The sequence below is a fragment of the Protopterus annectens genome, chromosome 6.part0 (genome assembly GCF_019279795.1).
Source record: "Protopterus annectens isolate FY-2018-M chromosome 6.part0, PAN1.0, whole genome shotgun sequence".
Classification (NCBI taxonomy): Eukaryota; Metazoa; Chordata; order Ceratodontiformes; family Protopteridae; genus Protopterus; species Protopterus annectens.
The window spans coordinates 1869085283-1869098313 of record NC_056737.1 but is presented as its reverse complement, the minus strand read 5'-3'; positions in this window follow the sequence as shown (position 1 = coordinate 1869098313).

The following is a 13031-nucleotide window of genomic DNA, read 5'->3' as shown; positions in this document are numbered from 1 at the left end:
AGTTATCAATGTGTGTGCAATTGTTTAAGCAGGGTAATTACGATAATGAATTAAAAATGCACTTACATATCTATAATGGGCAGAATACTTAAGTTAAAATCATCTTCTCTCCTCATATAGCCTGACTCTGTGATTAGGACAGTATGTAGTGAATTATGTTTCAAAGCCCAACCTGTATTAATCAGCTCATGAAAGTCTATCCATCCAACATACATTTGCAAACAGGAATAACACCTGTTTCTGGAAAATGTATTTCACAGGACTTCCTAAAGTCGCACACAAACAGGCCTATCTGAAGTATATTTCCATTCATACTGAATGCAGTGTATCTGTAATGAAGATGGTGAAAAGGGAGTTCTCCTGTAGCACTCATAAATAATCACCTTGATTGAAATTTATACATTCTCCAAACCACCACACAGATGACTTAAAACACAAATAACAGAAAAATAAGAAAACCACTGCCAGTGGTAAAGAAAAAGCACTCACTTTAATGTTTCCACACTATTAAAACATAAACTAAATTAACATACAAAATTCACGGACTAAGCGCTTTCGTCTGATAAAATATTAAGGCATCATTAGAGTCAGTGAAAACATCTTTAAGCTCTATTTAAATAACACCAGATCTTAAAGTCAGTCATTACATCATTTCCTGCCATGTCAAATTATGTAATATTAAGAATAAAATCTCTAATAAATAAATAGTAAAAATGTTAAAACAGTTAAAAATGAGATATATGGAATGCCATTTTAACCTGTTATAAAAATGGTAAATGAAACAAATCTTTGCAAAAGGTAGATCGTAAACACTTTGAACCAGATAAAACATATCCATCAAGTATAAACTTGACATAAATAAATTCAAACATCTTTTGCTCTCCTTTTTAGAACACACAACAGAGGTGTTATTTAAATAGAGCTTAAAAATGATTTCACTGACTTTGATGATGCCTTAATATTTTATCAGATGACAGCACTTAGTCCGTGAATTTTGTATGTTAATTTATTTTATGTTTTAATAGTGTCTAAACATTAAAGTGAGTGCTTTTTCTTTACCAAGGGTAGTGGTTTTCTAATTTTTCCATTATTTGAAATTTATACATTGTTTTTTTTCCTTAGGTTTGATTCCCACACTGGTCAACTAACTTTTTACAGTGTGTAATTTCAGAACATTATGTGCCAAGTCATCCAATTTAACCCCCAAAACACCAAGGATAACAAGCAATTATGCTTGTCAGTGTTAACCATCTGAAAAAGTATGAATAGGTTGAGCATCACACATGGCAAATTTGACTGCCATGTTTTACACCTTCATTGCTGTTTGATAAAATACCTTCCTCTTTGTTGGCAAATGCCTCTTTATGCTTCAACTTGCTGCTTGACTTCTGCAAGCATGGCTGGTATGATGATGGAGCTGAATTTAGAGCACAGAGGTGGAGTGTTGAGTAATCCAGAACTTTTGTGGCCCTCCTCGCAAAGCACTACAGTCATAGGCCGCTGCAAGGGGACTAGGCTGGGTCTCAGTATAAGACTGAGGCTTTGAACAGATTAGAAAAGGCTGTCTCCACTGCAACTGGCATCCCACACATTGGAGAGAATTGTCATCACCACTACAATGACCTGAAATGGTGCAAGAAGGACCTCCTTAGCCAATAGAAGGATAAGTTTAGAACTGCTGAAATCTCTCAGTTGTATAAATATACTGACCCATCAGTATTAAATGATAGAGAATGCAGGACTCAGCCTATTCAATATGCTTTTATGTCTCTTCTTCTGTGTTGTAAAGCTGCTGAAGATATTGCATCAAACCAGGAGGGTAACTTGCCTAAGAGAGGCACAGATATGTATGTATCAAGTCTTACTGTAAGCGTAGTAAGTATAATTGCATGCAGTATGACAATACTGAAATAAATAGTTATATTTATGATATCATAGCAGTGCAATTCTTTAATGGTATAACAGAGTAGGACCTTCCCATCATACCTGGATGTGGCAAAGCTGTATAGAATGGATAATCATAACTATTTACTTTCTGAAATTTTATAGTCAGGTGATATGCCATGGATCTAATTTTCTCTCATTTTTGTCTCACCCCACTCCTTCTCTCTCAATTTTTTTTCTTTATTTTTTTTTGGAGGGGGATATTTTATACAACTTAAAAATGTTCTGTTGTCATACATTTCTCCTTACAAAATCTGACATGCAGCACAGAGAAGAAAACGAACCATTGGTGATAAGAATTCAAATAAAGTACAGCTGATTGAATGACTTCACATAGGCGGAGCTCAACAGCTGTGATCACACTTCCACTGTGGTGCATGCGATTTATAGCTATATTGTTAGTTGGAGGAGTCATACAGCTTGATGTTTAATTCTAGCATAGGGATTTATTTTGTCTGAACGTACCAATCATTACATGACATCAGTCTTATCCCTTGATATGCTGCACAAACACATATGAAAGTAGTTTTTGATTTCATGGCAGTAGATATTTGTTCTGCCAATGTCATGATGAGGCTGCTACTGTGGCACATGCATTGAGAACTGTGGTGTACGAGTGTGCTCTAATTCTTGGGTGGTATGTGTACAAACAGAATTGTGTGCACATGAACATACTCATTTAATTGCTGTCAGCCTGATATGCTGAGATGACATTTATTACCAGGAATCCTTTCTTAATGCACAGATTAATTTAATTTCTTTGTTGTGATTATACTCAGAGCTACCTCCTGTGGCACATGCAGACAATACACAGCTCTGGGGAATGCATTCTATCATAGTGTGGTGTTTGCATCTGTTCTTATCTGTCAGCACAATAACTGTCAGGCAGGAGTGCCTTACACAAGGGTATTACATATGTCACACTTTTCTCCCACATTTGTAACACCACACATGCCTACATATGGAATTCCAAAACCATTAGAATATTGAAGTGCATAATTCCCTTCAAAGGTGATCTTCCTCATATATGTTTTGGGTCTATTTCTGTGGCATACACAGCTAATACACAGGTCAGTGGTAACTGTAATGGGATGGGTTCTACTTTAACAAAAAGAGATTGTGGATTCTAAGCCATTCCTAATTTCTGTCATGCTATATTGGTGAAATACACACTATGCAAATATCTCATAATGTATGCACTGCCCTTACAGACTGTCTCAACTCAGTATGTTAATATGTCATGTAATCCCCTCTGTTACAATGTTAATTTGTGTAACTGTCACATACAATAATATCATGTCTGCTTTTATTTATCTATATTTGCTCAGGAAGTGTGACCACTATTAATTATTATGACATATGTATTGCCAAATGTTATTATTACAGAATTGTCTTTGTGACTTAAGCACCTTTACATCAATTACCTTACTATAATTTAACATTTAATCTCTTCTCTTACATATTTCTATATATATCGCTTTGATTTCTGTGCACATTGTCCTCAGTACACTTTGCCTCCCTGGTAACTCCTCTATTGCTGTTGCCCTTATTGTTTTCCCTACCTTCTTGCTTATTTCTGTATTAATATGTTTGAATTATGTGCACATTACATGTAGTACACTTTCCCTGCCTGGTACAGCTTGCATTATTTGCTTTATGTAGCTTTTCGTGCTGTCCTCACAAGCGCATTTAACAGGTTTGCCCATAGGCAAGCTTGTTTGCTTACTGTGTGTGCTCATGTTGCTCAACACATTTTCATGGCTGCCAATACTGTTGCTGGCCACAAAAATGTGGCTGCATCCATGTTAGCATGATGAGCAGCACGTTTATGTGATTAGCGTTGCTATGCATGCACTAACACATAAACATCGTGCAGGCTTTGCGCGAAGCCTACACAATTGTTCATGCATCCCACAGTATGTATTTAATGTCTGCACACACACACACACAGACACACATACACACACACACACACACACACACACACACACACACACACACACACACACACACACACACACACAGTGAGTTTTGTATATATACACATACACTAATAGAAGCAGGGGCAAAGAGACAAATATGCAGAAAGTCAGATGCATACCCCCCCACACACACACATATAGATATCTACTTATGTAGAAACATGCACACACACACACACACACACACACACACACACACACATACACACACATCTAGAAATTATACACAGATTTCTGTCTGTAACCTTATATGTCACATTGTTATCAAATAAATGAAAAAACACATACAGTGGAAAGCACCTGCACTACTTTTGCTTTATTTTCCCTTGCTCGATAAATGCAGCTTTTAAACCAAGACAGATGAAAGGAAAATAAAACAGTAAATGCTTGCAACTATGTTGCAGTTACTGTCATTAGCAGAGTCATCCTCTTTAGATTTTTTAATCTACTTATTTTATTTATTTGATTTGTTTATGCACTCACTAAACTCTTGCATTTAGCAATTGTAAACAAAATGGTGGCCATTTTTTTTCTCCTCAGTCCATGCTATTTGTCAGCTTAATATGCTGCTGTGAAGACCAGGCTCTCTTCATAATAGGGTATTGTATATATGATCTGCCCATTTTCTACTTCAGTTTTATTTTCATTGATCACCACACACACATTACCATGACTGCTAAATGACACTGTAACGCACTGCTTTAGGGACATGATATCCCATGCATTTATTACACTTTATCTTCACTACATTAGATTTATTTTCAATAAGCTCTTTTGTTGCTTTACATTAGTATTAACTCCCCTCTCTGTTCTAACTCCACTTCGACAGATATCTCTCATTATATGGTACACAAATAGCACCTGTTCTATAATAATAACACACATGCATGCACACACACACACGCACACACACACACACACACACACACACACACACACACACACACACACACACACACACACACACACACACACACACACATATGTGTGTGTGTGTGTGTGTGTGTGTGTGTGTGTGTGTGTGTGTGTGTGTACAGAGAGTTATGTCTCACCAGCTATCTATCAATTGCTATAATATAACAGATGTCCAGAATCAGGTTCTTGTGTCAAGCATACTTAATATACCATCATCACACTTTATTATTATTACTAGTACTACTAATACTACTTGCTGATATTTCTTGGGAAAATATACTTCTGTTCCAAATAGTTGACTTGAAGTTCTTCAGTTCCAGCTATTTCCTACCATTTAGCAATGGAAATTGTGCAGTCCACCAGACATCCATCATGTAGAAAGTTCTGCTTTTAATGTGTAGGAACATTAAAGTCAAGACAGTAAAATGAATTTTATTATACATTAATATATTAAGAAAAATGAGTATGATAATTCATACACTATGTTCAGTAGGGTGCACTTTTGTGTCATGTAACTCTGTGTTTGCATGTGTGTGTGTGTGTGTGTGTGTGTGTGTGTGTGTGTGTGTGTGTGTGTGTGTGTCATTGCTATCTCTTTTGAGTCTTCATATTACTAATTTCAAAGAAAGTGTGTTTACATATTTATGATCATCATATTCATGTGGTTATATTCCAAGAAGACCTTCCGCTTTACTGCTAATTATGTTGCACTGGTTGCAGTAGAAAAATAGAGGTTGTGAAACATCTACCAAGAAACAAGTGTATTCTGTTGAATGATTGTTTGTTTTTACCCTGATAAACTGCTGAACTGTATTTCTGTTTTAGACCAGAAATAAAGTGACTGGAATCATAGGTGGCAAATATGTCATCATTTCATCAGTGGGGGTAGGTATAGTGGTTCACATGTTTACCTGATCATCACAAGGTACCGGGTTTGATTCTCACCTTTAAAAGGTTTAAAATGACCAGCAAGTAAATCTAGTACTTACCTATGAACCTATATTTAAGTTCAAGTTACCACTTTTTTTGCCTTATTCAAAGCCTGATAGCCTCATAGTTTGGTATTCAAAGATTTATTACAGAACTTATCTTGATTGACTATATCATACAGTAAAGAAAGTCAGAATTAGAAGATGAAAAAAACTTGCATTATGACTTTTAAAATTTGAATAAGCATCATATGAGATATTATGATTAGGGTATGTGTAACCATTTTGTCACAATATAACTTCTTTCTTATGTGTGATACTGCGGTTAAGATTGAAAGTTGCTTGCAGCTTTTCTGCAGCAACCTGTCAAGAAGTGTCAAAGTGATACTTCCAATTATCTGAACAAAAAATTTCTCAGGGACTAAATTCTTGCAATGAAATCCTGACTATCCATAAAATAAATAAAAATAGTGTAATTAAAACATAAAAATACAATATGTCATTGAAGATTAAAATGCATTTAATTAGTAGCAATGACAATGTTCATGTAATAAATTAATACATAAATGTAGCTATAGATATAGATATAGATATAGATATAGATATAGATATAGATATAGACATATGCGTGTTTGCTGTAGTTGCATATAAAAAGATAAATCAGTACTTTAGACATTTGCTCTTGATGGCGAACTTAAATTTCCTTTACTGCTATGTAGCAACAATGATTAATAACAAAGCAAAATCATACTGGGTCAGTTTGATTACTTCCTGCTTTCTCATGCCACAGAACTGAAGTTCCTTCCTCTAGCAAAAGGTGTTAATTAAGTCTTTAAATAATTTTCAAGCAAATCTGTCAAAATGATTGACTAAAATAATGATGCAATTCAATTAACCTAAATGCCAAAAATCACTTTGCTTCAGATGCTATATTTTTATTCAGTAATTAAATGAATAGGGACCACACATAATTAACTTGCTCAAATCAAGAGAGGTGGTACAGATTACAGTGTATTGCCAAGCTCTATCTCTCTTTGTTTGACCACTGACAAGTGTAACTCTTTACCTATTAAACACTTTCGATAAATTGAGTGCAAATCATTCACTGCAGTTTTTTTGTCCGTGTTTCAGTGTTTGATCACAAATTGTAAATGCAAATGTGTATAATCGTGTTTTTCCCAAAGCATAGACCCTCTACTTTCAGTTCTTATGCATCATTCAAAGAGGTTTGTGAATATGTTAAAAAACTGAATACTGTGTTGTGCATATCGGGCAGCTCAAAATATTGCATTAATATCATTATTTCAGCATAACACTTATTACAGTTTGATATAAAATACTTATCTTGAGGATCACTTACTGTAATGAGTAAAATATTACTGAATAATAAGATTTAAAATCTATTCAATTGCACAAAAGAATGATTGGTCCCTTCCATTCCTTCACTGTCATTTTAACATGCTTCTGAATAAAAAGAATGTGAGAAATATTTATACTATGAAGAAAACTGAAACAATTGGCTACAATTTAGAGAATACAAAAATAAAGGCATCACTGCAGTGCAGTGGTTAACACTGGTATCGCCAAGTACTTAGGATGCTGGTTCACTTCCTTGCTGGGGCGTCTTCTTCATTGTCATTTTAACATGCTTCCAAATAAAAAGAATAAAAGAGATATTTATGCAAATAGCTCAGCATGCACAGATCTGAAGCACAATTTCAAGAAAACAAAAATAAAGGCATCACAGCAGTACAGTGGTTAACATTGCCATCCCCCAGTACATGGGATGCTGGTTCACTTCCTTACTGAGGTGACTTATTTGTGAAGTTTGCATGTATTCCTTTATCTATGGGGGTATTCAGTGGCTTTTCTGACACATCCTAAAGGTATGAAAATTAGTGAATTGGTAATTCTTCAGCTATTGTAAAAAACATTATAGAAAGAAACTGGAATGTTCTTAGAGGTAACACTGAAGTATATGATAGTTTAGGTTACCAACCTGAGTTTGTCTATAAGACAGGTAGGAACATAAAATACCAATTAGAAAATTACAAAAGTGATAGGATCAAGAAAGTATCTAAAGGAACGACAAAATGTGGAGCTTGCAATCAGTGTATTTATATGTATGAGGGAAACAATATTACTTTGAATAATTTATGTAAAAATAAAATTGATTTCCATACAGGGAATTGTAACACTAAGAGTGTGGTTTATCTGGCCAAGCATATTATGTTGGGAAGACGGATAGGCATTTAAAAAACTGAATTTATGAACATATAACAATATTAAAAAAGAAAACACTAAGAATGCCTTGTTTAGACATATACAATCCAGCAATTCTAACCGCACTTTTTGTTTTACCATACTAGAAAAAGTACACTTTAACCCTAGGGGTCGGGATGAAAAACTTATTTTGGAAGAAAAGGAAGTTATATGGCAAATTAAATTAAATGCATCCAATCCCCCTGGAATAAATGATTATATATCACTGAAACCTATTTTAAAAGCAAGAATATTAATTAATTTTAGGGTTTGCAGTGTATTCTATGTATAACCTTATTTATTCATTCATTTATTTATTTTACTTAATTGAATATTATTGAATTATAATGAAGGTGAACTGATTGTATGGTGCATTCAGAAATTTTAGTGTGGATTATATTTAAGAATGTATAACACGTACATTTTTTATACATTTTTAGAATACAAAAGGTTTTTACAACATTTTTTAGCATTTTAACCTTTAAATATGTTTAAAACAGTTTTCAATTGTCTTGATTGTACTTAATTGTCTTAATGATCAGCCTACTTCCTGTGACTGCATCATATTCATATATATATATGTATATATATATATATATATATATATATATATATATATATTACTGACAGTCTTCTAGATGAATTTGATGAAGGCCAGTTAAGCTGGCTGAAAGCATTTATTCCTTTGGTTGTTGTTGCAATAAAAGAGTGTGCCATACTTGGGAATCCTTATTGTCTAGGACTTCGAGCTTCTACAGCCTGTTACATTTATACTTGTATGTAGTATATGACTGGTTGGCATCCTTCCCATGATTGATTAGTCTTTCTGCTTATATGAAAAATGTTACAGTACTGTCATAGGTTCATAGGTGTGTACTAGGCTAATGGCCATGGAGCCTTTATAAGCCAAGCCCCTAGAAGTGCCCTGGCATTGACATTAGTTCCCAGTGTCTCTATCAAGTAGAGTCATTGCAATGATCCCCGGGGTGACCTTTCTTCTTCCCATCCACTCATCAAGATTTCTCTTGAAGAGGGCCAGTGAGGTGCTCTGCTTGACATGTATGGGAAGCCTATTCCAGATCATGGGCAGTCTGTGGGTTATGAACATGTCCCTCCAGCATGTTCTGTTGATTGTGGTAATGAAGTTGAGGTCTCTGGAGTGTGTGGTGTGAAGGGATTTGGATTTCTTTAGATGTAGCATTTCTAACAGACCTGGGTCAGACATGGCTTTGTAAGTCGAACAGAGATCACCTCTTAGTAGATGATATGAGACAGAGAACAGCTGGAGTTTTTTGAGTCTGTTCATGCAGGACATGTGTTTAAGGGCTAGCTCTTTGTGAGGTACTTTTGTGGCCTTTCCAGCTGTTACATGTCACTAGTGAGGTACATGCCAAATGGGTCATTATACTGGATGAATGGCCTAATGAAGGAAGAGTAGAGAGAGATGATGATCTCTTTCTTCCTGGATGCAAAACCCTTGGTAATGAGATGTGCCACATAGAAGGACTTTCTGACCACAGTGGCAATGTGGTGGTCGAAGGAGAGTTTGCTGTCAACCTGTGTCCCCAGATCTCTTATAACGCCTTCAGAGTTCAGTGGGCTCCCATCGATGTGGTAATTAGTGGGAACTGAGTTTTTCCCAAAGGGGATGACGATGCATTTTTTGGCATTAAGCTTAAGGCCATGGCTCCAACACCAGTCATTGGTCTCAGTGAGGCCTTTCTGTAGGATGTCTGCATCAGTTGGGGAGTTAATAATGGCTCCCAGCTTGCAGTCGTCTGAGAACCTGGTCAGCCAGAGTCTCTCCTTGTTGGACTGGACTTCTGAGAAGTAGATGCCAAACAGGAAAGGACCCAGGACCAATCCTTGTGGGACTCCACTCGTGACTGGTAAGCAGTCTGACTTGGAGTCTGCTACTTTCACACTGTGGGTTCTGTCTTTGAGCCAGTTTGCAACCCACCTAGTGATATAGGGGTTGATGCCTAGTTTGGTAAGTTTATCAATAATTCCTGAGTAGGGAATGGTATCAAAGACCTTGGCCATATCAAGGTAAACTGTATGAACTGCCTTGCCCTCATCCACAGCTCTGGTGACTGACTCAAAGAAGTCAACCAGGTTGAGCAGGAATGATCTACCTTTCACAAAACCAAATTGTATGGGATCTAGAGTTTGGAGATTCCCTATATCCTTGTGAATTAGGTCCATGATGATGCACTTCATAGCCTTACATATCAGACTCATCAGGCTAATGGGGTGATAATTCCCAGGGTCTGTAGTCACTCCCCCTTTATGGAGAGGGATGACTGTAGCAGTGTGCCATTCGATAGGGATAAAGCCTGAAGTGAGGCTGTGATTGAATAGGACACACCGATGTGGTGCCAGTTCACTTTGTAGTTCATGTAGAACACATCCAGGGATATTGTCGGGTCCCATGTAAGTTGTATTTTTGGCTTTGGACAATGCAGCTTTAACCTGTGCTGCAGTAATGCTGGGTGCCTTGTATTCCTCTGGTATTGTGATTGGTCCTTTGGGGGGAAGGGGTAGAGTTGGCACCGAATCTGTCGGCCAGTATGTTGGCAATATATGTTGGCTCAGTATGGCAGGTACCATTGTGCAGTAACTCAGAGCAAACCTGGGTATTGCCATGTAGATTCTTGATATAACTATAGAAGATAAAAAGCAAAAAGCACACACTCTGCCACAGGTTGCTGACAACGCACAATAGATTCCAAATAACAAGTCAAAATGTGAGCACACCAACCAAGCTGAGCAGAGACAAATAAAGCATTACCTTCCAAAACTTGATTTTTAATAGCTTTATTGTAGAAGGATGGGCGCTTTCACAGGGTTACCTCTTCTTCAGATTCAAATAAAACTAACAGCTTAAGAAACAGACAATATATACAAATTAAAATCATGTTACTAAAATCAACAAATCAGAATCTATGTCTCTTAATTAGTCCTGGCTTTATTGCAACACTTTTATTCAGGCCCAGATCTCTATGGGCTTGTAGTACTATTATTCATTTTACTTCTAAATTCTCTAAATAATTATTCACATCACCCCTTCTCCTGTCTGTTCTAACTTTATGGAGGACTCTAAAATAAAAAAGACTGTGTCCTGTAATTTTTGCATGTGCAGCCAAAGCATTTGTATGTACATTATTCCTTAAATTGCTAAGATGTTGTAAAATCCTGTCTTTAAGCTGACATGTTGTTTTTCCTACATAAAAGCAAGGACATTGTGTGCAGGTTGCCAAATACACTAAGAAATTGCTATTATATGTAGCTGATAATCTAGGGATAAATTTCCTTTCAGTGATAGGGTGAACACGTTTGGTCTTGAACAATAAGGCTTTGTGGTTGTTTTTAGTGCCTGCCACAATTCTGCCTTCATAGCTGGCTTTAGAGATTTTGACAAAGGATCTCAACATTTTGTTGAGGCTAATAAGGGAGTTTTTCCAGTCTTGGGACTTTACCTTTTTCTGCAACAGTTTCTTCCTTCTGTTGCAGAGTTTATTAATGGCAGGGGACCACCAGATTGGCTTCCATGTTTTGGAGGAGAGCCTCAGTACAATTATGTTTATAATGGTGGTTTACTTATATCAATGTAAGAGATACAAATTTCAGGTTTTATCATGCTTAACTGTGTGTGGTAGTTACTGGCATTTATGAATTATGCTCTGTTTTTCTACCTAATTTTAGTTAATTTGTTCTAGACTCTATTTTTCTGTGTAAATTGCCTACATGCATTGTGCCAATCTTAGCATGTCTTTATAATTTACTATAACGTTTTCTCTGTTGTGTAGAGGAATAAAGCCCTAACTATTCTCTGTTGAGTAGTGACTCAGGTAGCTGCTGAAGCTTGCAGGGGCGGATATGGGAGAAGCATGACAAGGCACAATTCAGTAACCTCTCTTAGGTTGGGAAGAGTAGAACTAGTGCTCAGAAGCATACTATGTGCACTTGTTCCCTGGTAGAGACAAGAGTATGCTTAGGAGGTGGGTCATTTTCTGTCTCATGTGCCTTGAGGAAATGAGTCATAGTCCCACACTCCTCACATTGCATATCCACCTGAGCAATTTCTGAGAACATGTGGGGAAGGTTAGAGCTAAATACGAAATTCCCATCCATCCATTTATATTATCATACTCTCAATTCTCCCAAGTCTCACCCCTGTAATAAATGGGCTGTAGAGCTCTCACTGGGGGAGTGGATTGATCAATAGGATGGCAGAGAGGAATAGCTGCTAGACAGTGATTAAATGGAGAAAAGTAGCAAAAAATAGTAACATTTTGAAACTGAGGTCCTTAAGCAGAACCATAAACGAATTAGTAACATTCACATTTTCATCACTGAAATAGCTAGAATGAAGGACATGCTTTTCCTTGAAATAGAAAGAAAAACAATATTATAGAAAAATAATTTCCTCTATAGAAATGTCAAAATTTGCCTTTTACAGTGATGCATATGACTGCCATTAGAAAATATGCATTTAGGAGTTCAGTGGTGTTTTCATTCTTAATTAAACCCATGTCTAACAAATTTAGTTATAGCTGTTATTTTTATCACGATTCTCATCCCTTATTTTTAGGACTATATAAAAGTTAGTATAGGGAGTCAGAAGTAATGTTTGTATTTGAAGGCATTCCTCCAGTAGTCTGATAATAGCACATTATTTTAGATTCTGTGAATTAAGCTCAGTCTATCCCTAGTTTTTATTATTGGAGTTACTTGTCATTAATGGATGGCTTATTACAATGGCTCATTTTGATTAACTTTTCTACACAAGTCCAAAAACAAATTAGCATTTTAAACAGTGTTTCTCTTTTCTCCTGAACAGCAAAGGCTTTCTGCCTTGTGTTAGTCAGACCCCACTACACATAGGTTTATTTACATGATGGTGAGAAAATGTGATTCAGAGACAGCTATGGTTGCAGTGTAGAAGAACTCATTATCAGTCCATCAGCATATCTGAGAGCCGCATTCTAGCTAACAC